Raw genomic sequence first — 7,302 nt, forward strand, 5'->3', positions numbered from 1 at the left:
GGTGTGCCGGCTCCCTAGACTTACGCGCAGCCCCGGAGTTCGCACACTTGGGCTTTTTCCTCTTCACATCCTTGCTTCTGATTACTAAGCCCAATACATAGGATCACCCAGTTGGGGACACCCTGGGAGACTGCAGGGGAAAGTTGTTTTTCTGGAACCTGGGGGTCAGAGCGGGGAGTGACCATCAGAGAGCCAGCTCTGAGGCAGCCCACTCCCACAAACCAGTAGTGAGTGCCACAGGAAAAGAAGGCTCTAACACTGCCTAGAGAGGCCATAGATAGACCAGGAAGTCAATCCAGAAACACTGCCACCCAGGGGCTGAATCACAAATTAACTCTTGTGTAATCAAAAATAAAGGAATATGAGAAATTAAGACACACCACCTGCTTAAATTCAGGACTGGCTTACAACACTGAAGAGCAGTGGAACGCAGGGAACTGCAATACTGTCTGGACTGAGAAACAGGCGTGCCAAACAGAACAACAGAGGAAGTGAATGACCTTCACTACTCCACATTTTATTTTTATTTTTTATTTTTTTATTTTAATTTTTTGCATCTTTTACTCAAGAAACTAATTTTTTTCTTTTTTCTTTTTTCCTCACTTGATTTTACCTATTTAATCATTACATTTTTATTTTCAATCCATATTATTACTACTGCTATTTTATCTTTTTTTTTTTAAGTGTCATTTTTTTTCTCTTCATTTTATTTTGGGATTAGTGTTCTACATTCTATTTTTATCTTTCCTTTAGCATCATTTTACTCTATCTCAACTCTACCTTTATGCCATCACTCTCTTCCTAACCTTCCCCTTTTCGGTGTCCTGTTTATCTTACCCCTTTCCTGCTTTAGATTTTCCCTATTCTTTCTGTTTACCCCTTGTTAACATTTCACCCTACTGACATATCTAATCACAAATCCCCTGCTCCAAGTCAATACACACCTCTCTCTTCGCTGTCTTAACTATTCAAAAAATTGTTTTTCTCTCTGTCCTTTTGTTGTTGTTCGCTTGAATGTAGATTATATCAAATTTTTATGCTTTTTTGTGAGATTGTTTTGCTTATTCTTCTTTTGTTTATTTTTTTGTTTGTTTAGTGCTTCTGCTTTCCCTTGCCTCACTCAATATTAGTTGGTGTTGTAGTTTGTATTAATCCCCAGGTACTTGTTGCTGGCATTTGCTGGGATTAGCGATTGTTCTATTGGAGTTTTATCCACAATATATATAGTCTGTTCCCCTTTCTCTCTTAGTCTCTTTCTTGTCTCTCTTACTTTTTTTTTTTTTTCTTTCCATTTTCCCAATTTCATTTTGACACTCCTTTTTTTTTCTTATTTCTTTCTTTTTCCTCTTCTTCTTTCTCTCCTATCCCCTAATTTGCCTTTCTCTGGTGGGCACCTTTATTAGAGGTTATTAATATTGTGAATACATTTCTGTTCAGGGCCTTGTGTGTTGTACCTGGTAGTGCTGTATTTTGTGCCTTTAAATCAACTCAGGAGAGAGAGAACTACATAACTAGACACCCAGAGAAGAGAGACCATGGGGAGACAAATACACAGCCCACATATGAAAGAAAAGCAGGCATCACCAGAAAAGGAAGTAAACGAAATGGAGGCAAGCAACCTTCCAGAGAAAGAATTCAGAGAAATGGTCATAAGGTGGCTGAAAAGAATGGAAGACAAATTCGACAATATGAGCAAGAACCAAGAGGAAATGAAGAAGAACCAAGAAGAAATGAAAAATGACATTGTTGCTGTAAAGAACTCAATAGAAAGCATCAAGAGTAGCCAAAACCGGTTTGGCTCAGTGGATAGAGCGTCAGCCTGCGGACTGAAGGGTCCCGGGTTCGATTCCGGTCAAGGGCATGTACCTTGGTTGCGGGCACATCCCCAGTGGGAGGTGTGCAGGAGGCAGCTGATCGATGTTTCTCTCTCATCAATGTTTCTAGCTCTCTATCCCTCTCCCTTCCTCTCTGTAAAATATCAATAAAATATATATATATTTAAAAAAAGAAAGCATCAAGAGTAGACTAGAAGAAGCAGAGGACCACATCAGTGAGCTAGAAGACAAGATGGGAAAAAATACCCAAGTAGAGCAACTTCTAGAAAAAAAAATTAAAAGGCAGGAGGAGAGCCTAAGGGAACTTTGGGACAACACGAAACAAAACAACATCCGCATAATAGGGGTTCCAGAAGGAAAGGAAGCTGAGCAAGGAATAGAAAACCTCTTTGAAGAAATAATGACAGAAAATTTCCCTGATATAGGGAAGAAAAAACCCACACAAATCCAAGAAGCTCACAGAGTCCCAAGCAAAATGAACCCCAAAAGACCGATGCCAAGGCACATTATAATTAAATTGGCAAACACCAACGACAAAGTAAGAATCTTCAAAGCGGCAAGAGAGAGACAGAAAGTTACATACAAAGGAACCCCCATCAGACTAGCAACTGATTTCTCAACAGAAACTCATCAGGCCAGAAGGGAATGGAATGAAATACACAAAGTCATGCAAAGGAAAAGTCTGAATCCAAGAATACTGTACCCTGCAAGGCTGTCAATCAAAATTGAAGGTGAAATCAGGAGCTTCACAGACAAAAAAGGACTAAGGGAATTTATTACCACCAAACCAGCAATGCAAGAAATGCTAAAGGGTCTGCTGTAAAAAAAAAAAAAAAAAAAAAAAAAAGAAATAGGAAGCGAAGAAGGAACACAGGGGTAAAGAATAGGAATGACGACAAATAAGTACCTATCAATAATAACTCTAAATGTAAATGGATTAAATGCCCCAATCAAAAGACATAGGGTAACGGATTGGATAAGAAAACACGACCCATATATCTGCTGTCTACAAGAATCCCACCTCAGAAAAAAAGACGCACACAGACTGAGGGTGAAGGGATGGAAAAAGGTTGTCCAGGCAAATGGAACTGAAAAAAAAAGCTGGGGAAGCAATACTTATATCTGAAAAATTAGATCTCAAAATGAAGGACATAACAAGAAATAAGGAAGGCCACTTCATAATACTAAAGGGAGCAATCCAACAATAAGAAATGACTCTGGTAAACATATACACACCCAATACAGGAGCACCCAAATACATAAAAAAAACTCCTGGAGGATATCAAGGGAGAGATTGACAGCAATACAATCATAGTAGGAGACTTTAATACCCCACTATCACCATTGGACAAATCCTCTAAACAAAAAATCAGCAAAGAAACATCAATCCTAAATGACTCACTAGACCAGATGGAATTAATTGACATCTTCAGAACATTTCACCCCAAAGCCACAGAATATACATTCTTCTCAAGTGCACATGGGTCATTTTCAAAGATAGACCATATGTTGGGACATAGGCAAAGTCTCTTCAAATTCAAGAAGATAGAAATCATATCAAGCATCTTCTCAGACCACAGCGGCATAAAACTGGAAATCAACTACAATAAAAACAACCCAAAGAAATCAAACACATGGAGACTAAACAGCATGCTATTAAACCATGACTGGGTTACCAGAGAGATCAAAGAAGAAATAAAAAACATCATGGCAACAAATGACAATGAAAACACTACAATCCAAAATCTATGGGACACAGCGAAAGCAGTCTTGAGAGGGAAGTTCATAGCTCTACAAGCCTACTGCAAAAAATAAAAAAGCAGCGCTCCCAGTCGCCTGCCTCCAGCCCGATTCCCGTGCCTCCGTACCTAAGCTTTTCAGTGCTTGTACACGTGTCAATGCTCTTTTCTCTTCCCTTCTAGTTGTAGAAATTCCACTCAGCCAGCTTTCCAGTGGTTCTGGGTGATAGACGTTTTGTCTTTTAGTTATAGTTTTGAAATTGTTGTGCGAGGCAGCAGTTGAGGTGTTTACCTACACCACCATCTTGGATCCTCCCTGTTCATAGTTTTTGTCTTTACCTTTTTCTTCTTCCTCTTCTTAAAGAATACCCTTCAGCATTTCATATAATACTGGTTTGGTGGTGATGAATTCCTTTAGCTTTTTCTTATCTGAGAAGCTCTTTATCTGACCTTCAATTCTAAATGGTAGCTTTGCTGGGTAGAGTAATCTTGGTTGTAGGTTCTTGCTATTCATCACTTTGAATATTTCTTGCCACTCCCTTCTGTCCTGCATTGTTTCTGTTGAGAAATCAGCTGACAGTCGTATGGGCCCTCCATTGTAAGTAACTAACTGTTTTTCTCTTGCTGCTTTTAAGATTCTATCTTTGTCTTTTGCCCTTGGCATTTTAATTATGATGTGTCTTGGTGTGGTCCTCTTTGGATTCCTCTTGTTTGGGGTTCTCTGTGCTTGTTGGACTTGTAAGTCTATTTCTTTCACCAGGTAGGGGAAGTTTTATGTCATTATTTCTTCAAATAGGTTTTCAGTATCTTGCTCTCTCTCTTCTTCTGGCACCCCCATAATTCGGATATTGGTATGCTTGAAGTTGTCCCAGAGGCTCCTTCCACTATCTTCATATTTTTGGATTCTTTTTTTCTTTTTGCTTTTCCGGTTGGGTGTTTTTTGCTTCTTCATATTTCAAATCTTTGACTTGATTCTTGGGATCTTCTAGTCTCCTGTTGGATCTCTGTATATTATTCTTTATTTCAGTCAGTGTATGCTTAATTTCTAGTTGGTCCTTTTTCATATCCTCAAGGGTATCACTAAATTTATCAGCGGTTTCTAGAAGATTCTTGAGTAACCTTATAACTGTGGTTTTGAACTCTATATCAAGTAGTTTGCTTTCCTCCATTTATTTCATTTGTGACCTGTTTCTTTGTCTCTGCATTTTGGCTACTTCCCTGTGTTGATAGAGTGGCTTTGTGTGCGAGGTGTCCTATAGGGCCCAGTGGCTCAGCCTCCCTAATTACCTGAGGTGGACACTCTTGGTGCACCCCTGTGCGGGTTTGTGTGCACAGTCTTGTTGTAGTTAAGCCTTGATTGTTGTTGGTATCACTGGGAGAAATTGACCTCCAGGCCAATTGGCTGTGAAGATCAGTTGTGTCTATGATGAGAGAACTTCTGTGCTGAAGACACCCTTATGGGCAAGACTTGCTTCAGTGGGCTTTGGTGTTCACTGTGTCTGCTCCCTGAGTGTGTCTCTTATGGATCTGAAGAGTTGTAGTCTAGATGGTCTCTCTCTGACCACTAGGTACATTGGCTCTTGGATCTCCAAGGAGAGAGGCCACCCAGCAGGAGCTACAGAGAGATCTGCTGATTCCTTCTCTTTGTTTGGGGTTTGGAGGTGCCCAGATGAGGCACAGCTGTGAAGCAATGCAAGCTGCTGTCAAGCCTTGGGTCTTCTTTTGGAGGCTCTGGGGCTCTTTGACCCAGCTGCAGTATGTTAGGTTTCAGATTGCAAAGGGCCAGGCCATTCATATGCAAAAGCCTCTGTGCACAGCTTGGGTGGGGCAGGGTCTCAGGGAATCACCAGGGTGAAGCAAACAGCAATGACTAACCATCAGCCCTGCCTGGAAGAGGTCTTGTGTCTCTGTGTCCCATGGCACCATGCAGGAACAATAATCGCTGCAAGCACCTCTGAGAGAAAGCTGCCCTTGAGTTCCACCTGATGCCAGACAGTCCAGTTTCTCCCCGTATGAGTCTGGGTCCCCAGATTCCCACCCGGAACTGGAGTTCAGAGCAGTTGGGAGCTTGTGTCTCCCTCACGATTGAAAAAGACAACAGCATACTCAGTTGCCAGCCCTTTCCACACGCGTGTGTCTTCGTACCTCTGCACTTCACGTCTGCACCTCCGCCCCTCCTCCAACTCTCAGTGTGCTTTTCTCTTTGCTTCTAGTTGTAGAATTTCCACTCAGCCAGCCTTCCCGTAGTTCTGGATGATACCCATTTTGTCTTTTAGTTGTAGTTTTGAAGTGGTTGTGCGAGGCAGCAAGTTCAGGTGTCACCTATGCTGCCATCTTGGTTTCTCTACTCAGGAATCTTTTGATTGCAAGAGATAGAAACCAAATTCAATCTATTCTAAGCCTTCCCCCCAAAAAAACCCACACTTTAGATTTTAAAAAAATTCAAGGCCTAAAAAGGACAAGAATCCTAAGAAACAACAGGAAGTAGGGATTCAAATACCATCAGCTAGCTCACCTATGAACATATACACATTCACTTATGAATTCTCTCTCTCTATATATATATGTGTGTGAGTGAGTGTGTGTGTGTCTGTGTGTGTGTGTGTGTGTGCACGCGCGCATGCCAGAACCTTACAAAGTACAGCTTCAGGTCTTACTCTCTTAAGGTCAAGTTCAAAACTCTTACAGAAGGGGGTTCATCCAGCTTCAGATAATGTCTCCACCTCTAAACCAAACAATGGTGGCTAAAGGGCATGAGACAGGTAATCCTATTAAAGACTATATACCAGTTTATAGATTAGCAATTCCTTAAAATTGCCCACCCTTTTTCAATTAGCTACCATGGGAAACAGTCAGGTTGTATTAAATATGTCTAGCCATGGACTGTACCTTAAGCTGGGGCTGAAGGTGAGCCAGGTACTATAGGAGACATATCTAAACCCTACTCAGAATCTAGATAGGTTTATAGAAGCCCTTAGATGTAGCATTCAAGTCCCTAATGCCACAGGTAAGGGTCACAATCCCGAAAAGTTGTATAATAGACAATTGTCGTACACTCTTCACCTTGAGCCTCTCTTCTCAAGAAATCTTACTCAAGTTCTGGATGGCTGATAATCCTGCCACAACCATCCAAGGATCATTAAAGAAAAACATTCTTAGAGGAAGAACTTGTGATGAAAGATTAGCATTGAGTCCTATTCATCAGCTATCTTATTTAATTTCAGTTCATTTCTCCATATCCATAGAGACTATACAGAATGGGGCAAAAGTAAGTTTACAGTTATGAGTACATGAGTTTTTCTTGTATTATTATTTATTAATTATTGTATTGTGTTCCATACAAACAACTGTAAACCTACTTTTGTCCCACCATGTCTATTGCCTGCTACATTTGGCCTCCATTTTTTTAATGTGACTAGGAAAAAATTTGTGTCCATATTTGTTTTACCTGCAATGAAGATAAAAAGTCAATTTAATGTTCATTGTTATCTCATCTCAGACTCCTAGATTTTTTTTTCCTTCCCTCATTATCAAAGATTGCAAACCAGTGGCCTGCTGACCAACTTTGGTTGGCAGGCCTGCCTTATATGGCATGTAGTGTTTTTAAAAATCTGGATTACATGCCAACATTTAAAATTTAGAATATTTATACATTGATATGCAAGTTTTTATCTTCTCATTTAAATTATGGAGACCCTATCACACCTGGTCTGCAGTCCCTCCTGGCA

Source organism: Plecotus auritus (assembly GCF_963455305.1).
Source record: "Plecotus auritus genome assembly, chromosome: X".
NCBI lineage: Eukaryota > Metazoa > Chordata > Mammalia > Chiroptera > Vespertilionidae > Plecotus > Plecotus auritus.